This window comes from Grampus griseus (assembly GCF_964374135.1).
Source record: "Grampus griseus genome assembly, chromosome: 1".
NCBI lineage: Eukaryota > Metazoa > Chordata > Mammalia > Artiodactyla > Delphinidae > Grampus > Grampus griseus.
The window spans coordinates 86,933,443-86,950,996 of record NC_139017.1 but is presented as its reverse complement, the minus strand read 5'-3'; positions in this window follow the sequence as shown (position 1 = coordinate 86,950,996).

Genomic DNA, 17,554 nt, shown 5'->3' with positions numbered 1-17,554 from the left:
TTCCATGAATCTAATGTCCGACTTCTGTCTCTATTTGCTCTTTTCATTGAGGTATAACTTATGTGGGCCAAGTGTACTGACCAAGAGTACAAATCAACAAATTTCCATGTACTCCCGGATCTGGAGCTACTACTGGCCTAGTGCCCCCCAGGCCTCCTGGTGTCGCTTTGATTCAGTTCCCCACAAAGTAACCCTTAGTCTAACCTCTATCACTAACTGATATTGGGAAAAACTGTCTTTTATCCTCTTTAGTTTTTTTAAAAAGTGTTAAAATACTTTCCTTTTGTCTGTTCTTTAATATCCTTAGTTGATTAAATGAAAAGTAAGAACATTGAATAATAATTTCAAGCAAGTTAGACACCACCCCCTGCCTTGCCCCGCCCGGCACTGCTCTCAGGTGCCTTCCTGAGTCTCCTAGACTGAGGGGGAGAGAGGCCTTTCCGAGAAAATTCTGCGTGTTTGTCACTGTGTCAGGCCTACGGCAGGTATTTAAAACACCTGCTGATGGGTGGACAGATGGATCGGTCATCTGCAGAGATGCTCTATCCCTGCCCTTGAGGGGTTCCTGGAGAGAGACCTGTCTTTGTCTGGGGTGAAGGCTCCAAGCTGCCAGCTGGTAAGGTGGGAGGCTGCCAGCCTGGTACCAGGACCTGTCCATCACCTTCTGGGGTCCCCTGGCTGGACTCCCACACTGCCACCCTGTACTCACATGGCTAGAATCCCCCTCAGACCTATAGCTGACTCCCCTGCTCCAGCCCCGTCTAACGCCTGCTCAGAACTCACCGACTTCACAATCCCTAGCCTCCCCGCTCCCGGGGCCCTTCCCCGAGTGTCAGCAGCAATTTCCTGGCAGGCCTGGTGACAGTAGCCTGAGCCAGCCCAGGGGAAACCCAATGCCATGGTGTCAGCAGCGGGTGTCCCTTGGTGTCTGGGGAATGGGGCTGAGACTGTGCAGAGCTGAGCCGCCCGAGGGGGTGGAAGGGCTACGACCACCCTGCCCCCACGGCTCCCTGTTCCTTCCATACTCAGTGCAGGCATCTGTGCCCACTTGCCCTGCACCCAAGGACCCTGGCAAAGACACCTCTTTCCTGCTTCACAACTGGATCAGGGCTAAAAAGTCACCCACACGCTGGAGACAGTGCCTGGGGTGACAGTGCCTGGCTCTGGGCCGGCACACGTCCTTTCTAATCTTGCTCCGCATTCAGAGAGATGGCTGCATCCCAGGCCCCACGGATGGCCAAGTCCATGCCTTCTGCCTCTGCTTTTACCTTGTTGCTGGGTCTGTGCACGACACCCACCTTTTCTGTCCAGAATTCTCGTTAGGGGAGGACTGGGTCTCCTCTCTCCTCCGTATCCCCCTCAGTAGAGTTATTTTCCGAGGACCGGTCCTTGAGTGTGGAGACTGCTCGTATTTTGTTTAGTCTGATTGCCTCTTAACACACTTGGATGCTTATGAATTCTTCTATTCTAAATTTAACTGATGTGGCACTACTGTATGCTCCGTTTTCCTGGATCATGTGTGCGTCCCCTGCCCTTGGCACAGAGCAGGGGCTAAGTGGAGGCTGGCTGCATTGGACTAGATCCACTTGACCTACAGAGGGGTGGGGAGACTCACGGTGGAAGGACGGCTCTCAGCCTGGTCCCAGCCTGGCGGGGCTGGGAGATGCATCCAAAGGCGTGGGCCAGTGGGCATTCATTTGGTTTGGGCCTAAGTCTTGTCTACTGTCCGATTAAGCTCTTGTCTCATGGCCAGCAGACCCTTGGTTGTTGTTACTAGAACTTCTCTCATGTGGGCTGACTGAACAGGTGCCTCTCCCCGACCCCCTTCAGGCCTCTGCCTGGAGCAGAGCTGCAGACTCAGTGCTTGAGACTGGCCAGTCTCTTTCCCAGGAGCTCAGTCACCCTTCCCAGAGCCGTGGAATGTTGCCCTTGGGATTCATCTTAGAGGTTGCCTGAAAGTCCTGTCTCCTCCTCTGTCTCTTCCTCCACAAGAGGAAACTGAGGCTGAAAGTGCAGTAATTTGCTCAGGCTTGCCCAGCCATTTGAGATTCTATGGCCCAGATCTCCCCACCCGAAGTCCCTGCTGACCCAGGCTGTAATATGTCCCATGCTCCACGTGTATTAAGCACTCGCAGCGCGCAGAGGTCTGAACTGTGCCTCAGGCTAGGTAAGAATGTCTCCAAATAAAATAATAACAGTTGTTCCCAAACTTGTGGATTTTATGGACCAATTAAAAATTAAGGGGATGGACATAGGTTTGACAATTATAATTTTGCCAAGAATAGGTTTTCTAGAAGTCCTACTTTCATCATGTTTTGTAACAAGAAAGAAGAACATTTTAAATCAGAAAAGAGACGATATTTCAAATTTAAAGGCTGACTAAATGTTACCATATACAGAATTCATTATCGATTTTTCTCTTTCACCTCTGACTGGTAAAAGCATCATCGTGGACAAAAGCCCTTCCTTGGACCCGAATTAGAAGACCCAGTTCTGTCCCAAGGAGCCCATGCTTTGGTCTAAGGGGGAGTGGGAATTGGCCCAGAGGTCCAGCTATCACCTCATAGTCGCCTCCGGGCAAGGGTGGCCCAAAGTGTTGGAGTGTGACTGGGGCATGGGCAGAGCCAGTCCAGGCCTTTCTCCTGGTGCTCGGAAGGCCGGGGAGCAGGAGGGGTCTGGGAAGGGCCTCTGGGGGTTCTGCCCTTAACTGTCTGATGTTATTGTTTCCATCTGGAGGCTTTGACCTGAGAACTAGCCGAGGCCGTTCCATTCAGGGGGGTTGGAGCACTGGCTAGATATCCCGAGCCTTCGGTGATTGTACCAGCTTCTTCTCTCCTAGGCTGTGTGACCTTGGACCAGTCCCTGAACCTGTCTGGGCCGCTTTCCTTGGCTCATAGGGCAAATGTGAGGTTAGCCACTCGGATAGCAAGTGTACAGCTGTGTAGCCACAGGAGCTTTTTAAAAAGCATTTGCTCCAGGATCCCAGAGCACCCACTGGCTCGACTTCCGAGCCCTTCCTCTACACCGCACAGCCTCCAGGTCTTCATCAAACCTGAAATCTGCCCAGTTATGGCATTATTGTTCCAGCCTCTTGCTCCTTCAGGCCTTAATTCCCTCAACCTGACCCTGACACCTCGCAATTTCCACTGGGTTCTGCGTGTTTGACTCACCATCAGCACCTGTCCCCTCTGGTGCTGGCACCTCTGGCATGAAGCTTGAGTCCAGACACCATTGCTCAGACTCCGTGGTGGCCCCTGGCAGGGGTTTTTCCTGCCATTGGGTGGTGGAGACCATGGTTGACTCTCCCTCACCGCTTTCCCATCATCTCTCATTCCAAGGGCCAGGAGGAAGCCTCTTCTCTGGAAAAAACGGCTCCCCGTTGGCTCTTCTGGGCTCCAGGGGGCTCCCCCAGCCTCACAGCATCCTCCCCTCCTGCCTCACACCAGTGCCAGCACGGGAACTGTAGGCTGCCAGCCCTCTGCACTCTTAGGGAAAACCTGTGTCTTTCCCTCCCTCCTTCCTATCCTTTTCATCCTCCCTCAGCCCCCAGCCCCCTGGCCCCCCAGGTCCTCTCCCTCTCAGCCCTTATCTGCCCCAGCATCTGACCTGCAGATGCACTCACTGCTCGGCGTGCTCCTGACCCTGGGATGGCATCACCGCCCAGCCTGCCTGCCCCGGGGCCAGCTCCGGCCTGCTCTCCTTCCCTTTAAAAGCCCCCATGTCTTGAAGCTGATTAAAACAAACACAGCTCGTATTTTTGTTCTTAATCCAATTGTGCGCTGGGCTAGGGTCGGGGAGGGAGGATAGGATGACAAAAGCACATTCCTCGCCATGCCAGGGGGGGAGAGCCAGACCAGGTACCCGCCAAGAAGTCCCCAGCAGCTGGGGAGGCCATGCGTCCAAGTGGGGTGCTGTCCAGCAATAGTGGTTGGACCCCTCCCTGAGCAGGATTCAGCTGCTGCTCCCCGGGCAGGTCAGGAGGAGGGACAAGTTCTCCAGGCCTTCCCAGAAGGGGAACGAGAGGCCCTTCTGGGAGCAGAGTGGCCAGCTGGGGGGCAGGGGCTCCAAATAGAGGCCTTTATTCTCTCTAGTCTGGAAATGAGACATAATCCTCTTGTCTCAGCTGACCCCTGTGACATCCCTGCTCAGCACTTGGCCTTGGAGTTCCTCAGGACACACAGACCCAGACACACACTGTGGACACCTTCCCCTGGTAGGCTAGGCCCATAGGCCCCTGAGGACTCTGTTACTGTCTGAGCCAGAGATGATGCCTCCATCACCCTGAATTTCCTGATGAAGGGACCACTTGCTGTCGAGCATGGAGAGGAGGGAGGGCCCAGTGATGGTGCAGATGGTGCGTACAGAGTCCGGAGGCCAGGTGCCCAGGCTTGAATCTTACTCTGCTGCTTACTAGTTACGCAGGCAAGTTATTTCATCTCTTTGCACTTCAGTTTCATCATTTGTAAAACGGGGTAGTAACAGCAGTACCTACCTCCTAGGGGTGTGAGCTGGGAACAGAAACACAAACACTCAGCCCTGTACTGTATACTATACTAAATATACCATCTGTATTTGGCATATACTATACTATATTCTGACACTCTACTATATACCGCTACCATAAGAAATCTTGATCATCGTTATTATTGAAGGCAGGTGGAGGTAATCCTAGATCAGTCATCTAATAGCTGTGTGGTTCTAAGCAAATCATGCCTGTTCTCTGAGGCTCAGTTTGGCACCTGTAAAATGGGAACAGACTCAACCTCAGAGAATGATGGTGAAGTTTAAACGTAATAATAACCACGAAAGTGCTGTGTTTATTGAATCTTAAAAATTATGTGATTTCGTTGTTAAATGAGACCTTAAGGGACAGTCTTGTCCAAGAGAGGAGGGAATAAGATGGGTAGATCAAATAAAAAAGATAGAAAGGGAAAGAGGAGAAAGAAAAGGTAAATACAAAGTGGAAGGGTCCAGAGAATGAGCGTAGGGGTGAGACTAATGAAAAGGAAAAGGGGAGAATGAGGAGGGAGAGGAAAAACTAACAACAGCCGCTCCAGAAATAGCAGAGAAGGAGCTTGATAGAGAAGACAGTCAAGAAAGGAGGGGCAGTGAGCAGGATGGAGAGGGGACACAGGCAGGCCTCAATGAGGGGTCTCGGGGTCTGCCTTGGGAGCCTGGAGGGCTGGGCTTCCTCCTTGGCTGAGGTCTCCAGGCAGGAGAAGCAGGGAGACCCCGGGAGCAGGTGGAGACCCTGGCCGCTTCTTCCTCTCCACCAGGCTTCTGTCAGCTCCCAGGCTGCCCCACCCCATCCCCACTGCCTATGCACTGAGCCAGAGAGATCTCTGCACCGAGTAGGATCAGAGGCCCAGGTGGGGAAAACTCTCCTGGGCTCTTCTGTGAGGCTGCTGGGGTGAAGCTCTAGCTCTACGTTGGAGAGATGCTTAATCATCTTTCCCCCAAATCCTTAGATGTCTATAGCTTCAGTCTTTCAGGGCTAAACAAGATCTTAAAAATCAATTGTTTGAATGCTAGTGTGACCAGCTCACCTGCCTGGCCAACTCCAGAATGGGCTGAATACCTCTTAGGACAAGGCCCTCCCTGTCCTTCAGAGGAGTTTGCTGGGCCCCTTCCAAGACTGACCCACAGTTACTGTGACTGCAAGTCGGTCAGTTGATCAATACCAACTTTGTGCAACCTTAGTTTGAGCCCCATGTGAAGGACAGAGGGCCAATCAGAGGGCCACACTGGCGCATTGAGGGTGGGTGACCAGCTTGGCTTTGCTGAGGCATCCTCGCCTCCCAGGTTCAGGGCTGTCTCATTCTCCTTCCCTGCCCCATGGTCACTTGCCTTGGGCTGTGACAATTGCCCACACCACAGCTAGAAACCACGATGCATCAGTAGGTCAGGGAGAGGAGGACTAGAAATGGCCCGTAAAAGTCTCGGGCTCCCCATAAATGCAGAGCAGGGCTTTGAAAGCCCAAAGCACTTTTATGTGCTAGTTAAAGGGCCTTCCTGTTGTGTCGCCAGGATTTACAGGGAGATGGGTGGGGGAATGGGGTGAGGTGAGGCCAAGTACAGCCTCCACCGACTGACACTCCCCAGGCTTTTCAGAGCTTCAACCCTCTGGGTCCCACAGGAGAAGGGAGGAAGTGGAGGGCTTAGCGACTTCTCAGCTGTCACACTCCATTTACCAAGCCGGCGCTGTGAGGCTCTTCCTCGGTTCTTTGAGATCCTGAACCAGCTCGCTGGGGCAGTGGTGACCAAGGCAGGGACATATTCCAGGCCGGCAATGCCCACAGCCAGGGGGAAGGAAGCCCTGGAAACATAGGCAGAGGCCAGGCTATCCGTGTGGTTTTCAAACACGTAGCAGTAGGACAATCCAAATGGCTCCATTTGGAGAGTTTGTTCCATGGCCCATCTTGCCATGCCCTGCGTCTGATGCCAGCATTAAGGGATCATGGGGAGAGCGCTGGGCATCTGCCCCCATCTCTGTGAGTTAGGGGTGCCCATCCCTCAACCTGTCTCCGCAGGGCACCCTGTAGGAATGCGACGTCCATGAATTTCAACTTCAAAAAATAAAAATACAAAAGGGAAAAAAGGCCCCATAAAGTGAGTGTGCTATTCTGGCCACTGTCCGTCATGGAATGAGGAGTTTACTTTCCTCTCTGGGAGAGCTGAGAAGGACCCTCCCCGACCCGTGTGGAGGGGCACGCCGCCCCTCTCTGTTCTTCCGCAGCATCCTGTGCTCACACCCCTACGCGGATGCCAGCATCATGTAGAGACCGGGTGTGTTCCGAAGGAAAGAACCAAAGAGTCTGGCCACCCCTGGAGCCAGGCGTTGTGCCGGGCGATTCACTCACATCGTCCCGTTTTTACCTCCCGCTGCCCTGCGCAGGAGACGCCAGCATCCTCCGCATTTTATAGTTCAGGACAGAGAACTAGCATTTGCCAAAGCTCTTCTCTATCAGACCCTTTTGAGAAACAGTACATTCATTCTCCGCTTTAATCTTCCCGGCCTCCCAGCTGAATAGTATCAACCTGATGTGTGTATGAGGAAACTGAGGCCCATAGAAGTTCAATGAGGCAGGGAAGGTCCAGGTGGGTAGTGCCCATCCCAGAGCTCTTTCCCCCTTACCTTTGTTTCATTTGAGCTGTAAGTCTCTCGCTCAGAGGCCAGGGCGCGGGGCGGGGAGAAGAGCCCTGCTGATGGCTGAGGTGTCTCAGCCTTTGGCTCTCAGGCCTGACTTGTTTTTGTCTTTCTAACAGCCCCATTCCCTGGCTCTAGCTGCCCTCTCCTGGATCGCTTCGTCCCTCCTTGGGAGCAGCGGCCGGAGCACATTCAGCCTCCTGGGCTTGGGGCCCTGGAGCCCTGTACCCAGGCAGGGGGATTTCTGCATTGACTTCGCTCTGACTCCTGTCCCTGGCCTGCTGGCCCCAGGTGCCCATTGTGGCCTCAGGCCTCTGGCATTCTTCCCTGACGCTGCAGCTCCCCTCTGCTTCTCTGTGACCCTATTGAGTTTCCCCAGGTCTGGCCAACCAAACACTGCCATATGGGGGAGAGTTACATTTCCTGTATATGTGTCAAAATATCTGAGAGGATGTGAAATAGATCAGACATGTATAAAAATAAACTTTTACGGGGTGGCTGACTACTCCCCTCCAGGGGGAACCAGCGATTCACTCTTCATCTGGGGCCCAGAAGCTTGGCTGGGGCCTTGGGGACCATTCCCCACACCCAGCTCCCCGTGGCTGTCCTCCCTCGTTTCCTTGAGCTGGGCTTCAGCTCCTCTCCTGGAAGGCATTCTCCCGGGGGTCCACGGGCATGGAAACCCCTCCAAAATAGGGCTGAAAATAGCAAGTTACCTCTCTGGTCCCAGTTTCTTGATAGGGGTAGCAGGTCTTGTTCTTTGAGCTCCCCTTTCTCTCTGGCAACCTATGATTCTACCACCCAGGGGTCCCCAGGCTAGGCCACAGCAGGACCGTCTCATCACCTCTTCTACTGAGCAGGACACAAGGATTACATCTCAGTTGTTCTTTTCCTGTTGCATTAGGCTGAGGCCTGGTGGACCCGAGTGCAGGGGTCTTTCTGTCCTGGCACCCCTGCTTGAGTTTACCATGAAGGCTTGTCAAGGGCATCTGCTTGTCAAGGTCATCTGCGTCTCCATCCTCCTGGCTAACTGGGTCGATTAAACAGGGCTTGTTCTCTTTATTGCTAAAAGTTTACACGAAGCAGCATCCCAGTTTCATATCAGAAATTTCTCCCTAAATGTTACCTTAAATCCTTCTGAACCCAGATCCCCTTTTGCCCTTCTCCCCAGCCATGAGCTGGAGAGGGTGCACTGTGGTTTTGGACAGCTCAGGTGATTCCTGCACTGACCACTCTGTGACCCGCTCAAGCAGCTGGGTGAGGAGAGCCGATCTGCCAACCCACGGGATTCCCACCAGACCCTGTTCTTGGGCCAGTGGTTCCTGCCTGGCAAAGAACCCAGCTCGGTCGCTTCTGCCTTTCCTCAGCCAGTGGGCCAGAGGGCCTCAGGGCTGAAGACCAGATCCCCAGCACCTAAGCTTAGTCAGAAGCCATAGGCCAGGGCCTTGTTTCCATTCCGCACAACTCTCCAGTCTGGAGCCTTCCTCTTCTTGTCTTGCCTCCCACACCCCGCTTCCTGGCCCCAGGGCTGTCACTGCAGACACACCACTCCTGACACACACTGGCATCTGACGGGCAGCTGCCATCCTGCCAGGAAGCTGGTGTCCAGAGGTAGGGCTGCAGGACCAGTTCTCAGCCTCTGTTCAGCCTGGCCCTACCATCACCCAGCCACCTGCCCGCTGCCTCCCAGGCCTCTTTTGAGCACCTTGTGTCCAAACCAACTGAAAATGCCAGACACAGCCTCAAGCCATCAGTTACTGAATCTGAGGTACAGAGTTCTGCTGGGTGGGAAGACACAGGTATATTAAGGGTGTCAATGGGGGACAGTATTTTGGAGAGTCCAAGGGAGGGGCAGGGCTGACAGCTGGCTCGTGGCTCCCTGGACATTCTCTACTTCTCTCCAAGGCAAAGGGCCCCTGCCACTCTCGGATCTGGTCCTGCTGCTGTGTGCTCCCTGCCTGACCCTGAGTCCTGCTATCCCCGACACTTAACTCTTAATCAGTCCCCTGTGAATGAGAATAATGGGTTGACTTGTCTAGGAGTCCCAGGAGCATTTGTTAGGAAATGGACTTAATGTCCAAAATGTCCAGGGTGATATTCTTACAGCTGAGAAGCTCTTGAGCCCATGTTGGTGACCCTGGGAAGGCCATCAGCTGGGATCTCAGGCTGCTGGTCTCTTGGGATTCCATACCAGGACTGACTCAGTTGAAGAAATTCTGATATCTCCTAGGAAGGGTGAGGCAGCTCCTGACTGGGCCCGAGATTTTCCATTGGTTCATACGGCCCATGCTGCTGCCTGGAACATTCAACCAGCTGTTGGTTGGATTAGAAGTTTTCCCTCTTGCTTTTGGCTACGGCCTTTGGTTAGTACTGCCAGCTGGAAGAGCAGGAAGTCAACCACTACAGGATCAACAGTCTGCCCAGCCCAGTGCCCCACCTGCCAGCTGGATGTCCTTGTAGTTGTCCAAGCCCAAGTCAAATCCAAGTTCACTAGCTCCTTTATCAGCTGTAATTCGGTCCCTCTTCTCCTGACAGAGGCCTGCCTGCCAGGTAATTCAGTACCCCCAAGCCCAGCCTCACCTGGTCTGTTCCCAGCTTTCTTTCCTCTTTTCTCTCTGGACCTCCATTTTGGTCCCAGCGTCTTTGGGGCAACCATCTTGTGGCTGGTTACATGCCGTTTTCCCTGGCAGGAGACTGCCTTTCAATCAATTCAGGGAAGGGGGCTGGTGGGCAACAATCTCAACCAAGGGCTGGCCTGAGCATCCTTAGGTCAACAGCCAGACTGAGATGGTGGAACAAGCTGCCCTGTTGGAGGACCAGCCTTGGCATCTCACCAGGAGCGGCAAGGGGCCCCTTTGGTCCTGCAGAATCAGTGTGGCAGCATAGGATGGCCACTGACTTCTCCATCCAGACCCAGTGGTGGACTCGCAGACCAGCAAGAGCAGGAGTTTGTTCAGGGCAGGGCTCTGTGGGCACCTCCTCTGTCCTCAGTTTTAATGCATCATGTTTGATCTTTGCTGCATGGTGGAGGGTTCCTGCCACTCTGATTGATGACACAGATCTTCAAAGAGCAGTCATCCCTGGAGGGAAGGGAGGATTAATCAAAGCTGTTCCCAGGGCGGTACCCGCCAATGCTAGGCCCTCCAGAACCACTCTGGCCCTCAGTTGGATCTATGGACCCAGCTACCACCCTTCTGCCTGACCCAGGAGCCCCTTTGCTTCTCCATTTAATCTGGCTTAGATGTGAATAAATCTTTCTTATTGCTGCATCCAAGACAAAACTATAGATTTTTTTTCTTTTTTTAGGAAGTGAAGGGGGAAATAGAACTCAGGAACTGAAGGACACATGATGGGCTGCAGAGCGTCAGTCCTAATGGAACCAGAATCTGCCCCATAATGCTCCACGCGGCCTGGCATATCAGGCCCTCCCTCAGCCGCCAGGACCCTGTAGCTATCCCCACTCCCCGGCCCCAAGTGAGGAAGGCAGTTTCCTATTTCGCCGCACACATCCCTCCCCAGATCTCTGACACTATCTGATCGTTTGCTGCTCACAGCCTCCCGGAGGACTTTAAATTAAAGTTGGCCTGGAACAAGGCTTTTCACAGTTAGCCCCCCCCCATGCTGCCCTGATGGATGTTGGGAAGCTGGTGATGGCTGGTTCTGCCTTAGCTTTCTTCCCAGAGCCTCATGCCTGTCCCTTTTTCTAGGACAGAAGAAAACTGCTTCTCTCCCTCTCACCTGCCCCTCTGGTGCCCCACCTGCCAAGTCGGAGTCCAGCCCGAGCCCCACCTTTTGCCCCTGCTAGATTTGCAGAGCGGAGATTACTCCTCACCGTCTAGCGCAAACGTCTGGCACGGATTTAGTGTGTGAGGAATGTTTGTGGAACGCAGGCGCGGATGCAGCATGAATAACCAGCCCTGGCTCAGGCAGCGGAGCACCCCCCTCACTCCCAGGGCCCACTGATGGTTCCTTCTCCGAGGAGTCATCTTGCTGACTTCTGAGGGTTTATAATACACCCCTTTAAAGTTCAGAGCACATGTAGTATGTTTAAATGAACGTCAGATACCGTGGCTGCAGGCTGAAGCAGACTATCTTTTATCATCTGAAATCACGCAGCCCCGGGGTGCAGATGGGCTGAGAGGACACCCAGTGTGGATCACGGTTGAAGCACCCCCAACTGAGATGACAGGCCACCAGCCGCGCCGTGGGTAGCGTCTCCACCAGGGCCCACCGGGGAAGGCCCTGGGGAGGAGGGAACTCCCTCTCGGCAGCAGTGCCGGGTGGGTGTTCCTGCAGCCCTGGTAGAGCACAAAGATGGCGTGGGAAAGAAAGCCTCTTTGCAGATCCTAGCTTAGGTTGGCGGCGTGTGTGTGTGTGTGTGTGTGTGTGTGTGTGTGTGTGTGTGAGCTGGGGGCTGCTCCTTTGGGGCTCCTACGTGCACTGCAGGGATTTAGGGTGAGACGTGGATAATTCAGAGAAGTTTTAGCTGCAGTGAACACTTGTATGAAGGTGACTGGCCCCTGCCTGTTTATCCTGCCCCATCTCTCACCCCCGCCCACCATGCTCCACCTACACTGAGTCCCACACTCTTACACATGGGCTTGTGCATGCTGGACCTTCAGCCAGGGTGCCCTTCTTGCCTTTTTCACGGAGGCAAGCTCCTGCTTCTCCTTCAGACCCACCCAGGTCCCTCCCTGGTGAAGCTTTCCTGGCCTGACCCCTGCCTCCTGTTGGAGCTGGGAGTTCCTTCCCCTCCGTTGTCAAGATAATGCCCGGTGCTAAAATGACAGGTTTATGTGTATGTGTCCCCCACACAGGGACGTGTCTTTCTATCCTTTCTTCCTGCCTCAGCACCTGGCCCAGTGCCCAGCTCAGGGTGGGCACTGACGTCTGTGCTCAGAGCATGGCTGCCTGGAGCATGACCCGTGAGGGTCGGGGAGCAGGGAGGACGGGCAGTCTGTGGGAGGACGGGGCTCATCTCCAGATGAGGCTCTGGACCCAGTCCCAGTCCTGTGTGCCCAGGCCCCAAGGGGGCGGAGGCCCTAGACCCACTCCGTTGGGGCTGCTGGAGCCGCCCAGGGAGGTCACCAGTGACATCTAGTGGTCACACAGCAGGCTGCAGCCCCACAAGGTTTTCCAGAAGGTGTGAGTCTTGAGTAGCACGTGTCTGCTCTGGGCTGGGCTTCTGAGCGGTTCCCAGCCAAGGGCCAGCAGGCCAGCAGGGCAGGGCAGGACCTAGGTGGTTGGATGCAAGGACTGAGGCCTGGAGAGAGGCTGGGCAACCCTCAGTCAGAGACTGCAGTCCACGTCCGCTGGGCTCCGAGGCCCCCTGCCATCTCCCTCCCTCCTGCTCCAGTTCCCTCTCCCTGCCCGCCCAGGCTCGGGCCCATCTGCCTCGGCCTCAGCCCCTTAGGACCATGTCGGGGGGGTTTTGAGGTCCCCCCTGGAGCAGCCACAGACCCACTTTGGTACAGCTGCTGAGACAACCAGTGCCAGCCAGTGGATGAGGGACGAACGATGGGCCTCATTTAGCTACCAAACGCCTACCCTGGAGGGCGCCCAGGGTAGGGGCCACCTAAAGAGCTGCCTGCCCTGTCCTGGGCCAGCCCTCACTGGCCTGCACAGAGCAGCTCTGGGAGACCCCTACTCGAAGGGGCAGGAGGTCCCTGGTCACAGCTACAGGCAGTGGTACAGGCTGAATGGGGTTTGAGCAGCGCGGTGGCGGACCTGAGGGCGGCCTTTGCAGCAGGGCTGTGTCGGGGGCTTGCCCGTGTCCCACCTGCCTGCCGCTCAGCGCTCTCTCCTGCAGGCCTCGCGGAGCGCGCCCTGTGTGCTCAGGAAGTGCTGGACGGGGGGCTGCCGTCGGGGGAAGGAGGCATGGGGTGCCGGAACCAGGATTTCAGGCTTTCCACTCCCGGACTCCACTTTCTCTGCCAAAGTTTTCCCGTGAACCATTTCCAGACTATAAGGAGAGGGGAAGAAGGATGCTGTTCTCAGCAGGGAGGCCTGCAGAGGTATTTATTGTCCTTCTTTTGCAGTAACAATTCCTTCCTGTTTCTTCTGCTCCCCCTCTTTCCTTTTCTGGCACAAGTGTCCTTTTGTACCTTCTCCCTGCTGCCTCTGTGTGGCTCCTCCGCCCTGCCCCTCACTCCTACTCCCTTCCTCGAATCCCTCCGGACTTCTCCCCTTTCTAAGCATCTCCTGTGCTCAGCCCTCTTGTTCTCCACCCCTCTCCCCTCTCCGCTGTTTCTGTGGCTCCATCTGTCTTTCTTCTGCTCGCTTTGTCTCCATCCCCGTTTCTCAGTGTCTCTTAGTCCCCCTCCACTCAGCCTTTCCTCCGCGCCCCCACCCCCGCCTCCCCTGGAAGGTCAGTTTGACATTATTAAAGTGTCATAATAACTTGATAACTTGCCCAGGGAGTGAGGTGGGCAGAAGCATAGCATACCTTTCTCATGAGCCTTTTGCAGGGCACCCCTGCCACCAGCTGTCAGCCAGCATCTCTCGGCCCCTTCCTCCCTTGGCCTGCTAGGTCTGCAGAGGCTGCTCTGTCCGCCTACCTGTGCCAGCAGGAGAGCTCAGCCCACCTGTGGGGAATCACACTTGGGCATGTATCTTCATGCCACGGGGTCTTCCTTGACAGTTGAGGGTGAGAGCTCACATTTCCAAGTTTTTATAAATACACACTGAATGTCTTTATGGGTCAGACACTGTGCTAAGGTCCTGGGGGCATGACCTGCCTCTTGTGACCTTTACAAGAGAGGAGAGGCGTTAGACAGGGGACACAAATGAGACGCAAGGAGCAGGCTGCTCAAGGCGGCCCCAGCCTGGCAGCTGGACCCATGGCTCTTATCCTACAGAGTTCAAGCCCTTTGGATAGCAATGTCCAGGAGTCCTGCCAAGGGCTCCAGGCACGTAAGGGTTCACAGACCTGTCCCAAAGCACCCTCCCCCTGCCCACTCTTCCCCTCTTGCAGACTTTGTGCTGGTTTCACAGTGACACAATTGCATTTATAGTTGTTTGTGAGAGGGGTTGGGACACACCACTGACCAACGTTCTCTCTGTACACGTTTGTTCCTTTCCCTCAAGTCGCAAAACCCACTCATTCCCATTAATCTTCCCCCCTAATTACGGCAATCATTGTCTGATTGCCTGTTCTGATTACACAGCTACATTTTCTCATGCTAACTGCATAATGAAGACAAGCAATTGCATGGGAAAAAGTTATGAAATTTCCAAGCTCCAAATACAATTTGAGGGCCCAGCAACGTGCCTCCACTGTCCCCCTTGGGCAATGGGGGCTCCAACACAGAGGCAGAAGTCAGTGGTGACCATCTCTCAGCTTCCGGGGACACTGCTAATTCTAAAGCTTCTGTCCTCATGGCCCACTAACACACTGAGGCTCTCCAGACCAGGAAGCCTGATTTGGAAAGTGTGACCCAGCATCTGTGGCCCTTGAAACCCCTGTCGCAGAGGTGCCAGCCTGCAAGTGGCCACTAGCCTTGGGGAGATGGAGCCTGAGCTGTAGTCTTACCTGCTTCTACAGGCCCAGGCCCCAACATTTTTCCCCCAGTGGCTGCCAGTGTCCCGGGCAGAGGCATCTAGGAGGGCAGGCTGAGGCAGCTGGCCGGTTCTCATCTTCCTCCAAGCTCAGGACTCTGGCCCCTGTCACTTTCCCGAGATGTCCCATAGCCTGGGAGAGAGATTGCAGGCCACTCCCCTCCCCAGTTCACCTTCCTTTCATCTCCTGCAGAAGACGACTCAAACCTTGGCCCCCAGGAAGCCTTCCTATGTTAGCTGTGCTCAGGGTGACTCCCACCGAAGCTCCCCTCCCTCCGATCCTGTCCATCCCACGGTTTGTCCACCACAGGGTCCTCCCATCCGGGGGCTGGGAACTCCCAGATGGCCGAGGAGAAACCTCACCCACCCTTTGCTCCCTCAGCACAGACAGACGCTCTGCCATCACGGAGTCCATGGGGGCCACCACACACTGTATGTACATCTGCAAACTCTATCTTATTCCAAATGCACCAAGGGAGGTGGCTATTTAAAGAATACTATAGAAGATCCTTGGGTAAAGACTGGAATCACTTTCTGCTTTCTTTTCTATGTAATTTCAGATTGTCATCTCTCTAGGGAAGAAGGAGAGGCTGCAGGCAGGTTCATAGCCTTCCACAGCCTGCCGTACTGGACACTGCGTCCTCCTTCATGGCTCGGCCTGTCTAAATTTTGTCTTCATTCAGCAAACATGCATGCGAGGCCTTCTGTGAACCAGGCTCTGTGTGCTGGAGGCAGGGGATACGAAGACAGATGAAGCCTCTTCCTGCCCCTGCGAGTCACTGAGGGAGACACAGACACATATGGGTGCATCAATACGGGGAGCATTCAAGGCCAGTAATTGTTGCACAGAGAGAAGTGGGATTACTTCCACCCAGGACTGGGGAAAGCAGGGAAGTCTTCATGGAGGAGGTAGGTTTTTTTTTTTTTAACATCTTTACATCTTTAATTGCTTTACAATGGTGTGTTAGTTTCTGCTGTATAAAAAAGTGAATCAGCTATACATATACGTATATCCCCATATCTCCTCCCTCTTGCGTCTCCCTCCCTTCCACCCTCCCTATCCCACCCCTCTAGGTGGTCACAAAGCACCGAGCTGATCTCCCTGTGCTATGCAGCTGCTTCCCACTAGCTATCTATTTTACATTTGGTAGTGTATATACATCCATGCCACTCTCTCACTTCGTCCCAGCTTACCCTTCCCCCCCCTGTGTCCTCAAGTCCATTCTCTACATCTGCTTCCTTATGAGGAAGGAGTTTTTAACCAGCGTTTTGAAGGATGAGTTGAAGAGTTCAAATGAAACAGGCAAGTTGAAGCAAAGGCGGGTTGACGTGGCTGGAGTGGAGGATGCAGTGTGAGGAAGGCTGGGTGGAAGCAGAGCCAGGTCGTGACGCTCTGGGATGCCAGGCTGAGGAGCTAGTTTTGATTCCAAAAGCAAAAGGATGAAACCTGATGGTGCCACTCGCAGGAGTGCCACCCAGTCAGCTGCCCCTTCCCTGCCTCCCTCCTCGCCTCCTCTCCCCGACCAAAGGAGCCCTCTTATTTTTTCTGTCCACCCCTCCTCTGCATCTCCACTGACCCCAACCCAGTTCAGACTGTCACTGTCCTCCAGCCTGTGGCTCGGAACTCATAGTACATCTCCTCCTTCCAGTCCCACCCCTTTGGGGCCAGTCATTCTTGGGGGAGATTCCTGACTTTTGAGCTTAGTTTGTTTATGGACTAGAATTTGGTCACCTGCCAAGAGTGAGAACACGGGGTTAGGAGGAGAGGGGAGGGCTGCTGAGTTTGTGGCCTCCGTGGGTGTTTTCTTCCGCTGCCCAAGGCTGCCAGAGCCTTGGGCAGGAGCGACCAGGGCGGGAAATCGGCCCAGGGCGATGGAAGGGCAAAGCCTGGAAAGTCCAGGGACGTTGGCAACAGTGTCAATCAAGTGTAGCCCAGGCTGGAGCAAAAGGAAGGAAAGGAGGAGGGAGAGAGGAGACGAGGAAAGAAGTAGGTGCTTGCCGAGCGCAGCCCTGGAGCATGGAGGGCTGGGGGGAGGTAAAGGCGTCCCTGACAGTATCCCACCACCAGCTGGACATCAGCCAGGCCTTCACGCTCACTCATTTCCAAAATGAGGTGATCACCTTCCTCACGCGCTGAAATGTGCCAGCAGTTACAAAGGGCTTGGCCCAGGAGAGCTAAAAGTTGAACTGAAAACTCCCAAGGCAGCAGCAGTGGCTGACACCGCGGAGGCCCCGTCATGCCCCTTCCTTACTGGCCTTGGAGCCCTGGGCGCCTGCGCCGTGCCTGGCACACGGGGCACTGAGCAGGCTCTGCGGGAGGCAGGACTCGGTAGCGGCAAAGACGTGAGCTCTGCTGCCTGCCGGCCGTGTAAGCCCAGCCCCATTGTCTCCTCTGGCAGGTGGAGGAAAGGACAGTATCCGCCCCGGGGGTTGGGAGGGGTGGCTAAGGCCATGCCCGTGCTGTGGACCCTGCTGGTGGCCCAGCCTGAGCCCCTCAGTGCTCCCGTTCTTTAAGATGGGCTCTGGTGGATTCATTTCAGCAAAAGGGGCTGGGCCGGGGTGGGGTTAGTTGACTTTGGAATTCAAAGGTCATGAGGGATTTTTTAAGCTCTAGCGTTTTGTCTTGTTTCATAGCTACTAGCTTGAAAGCTATGTCTAGCTTCATAGCTACTTATTTGTCCTGGCATCTCCCTCGGGTTGTCCCATTCTTTTGGATGAGTAGGTTTTAACTGGGACAAGAGAGAATTCTTTTTGAGTGGGGAATGGGGGGGAATGGGGAGAGCTGAAGGTGCTGCCAGCACCTGCAAGTCTCTGCCCAAGGGTCTTCTCTGGTCATGGGAGCCTGCTCTG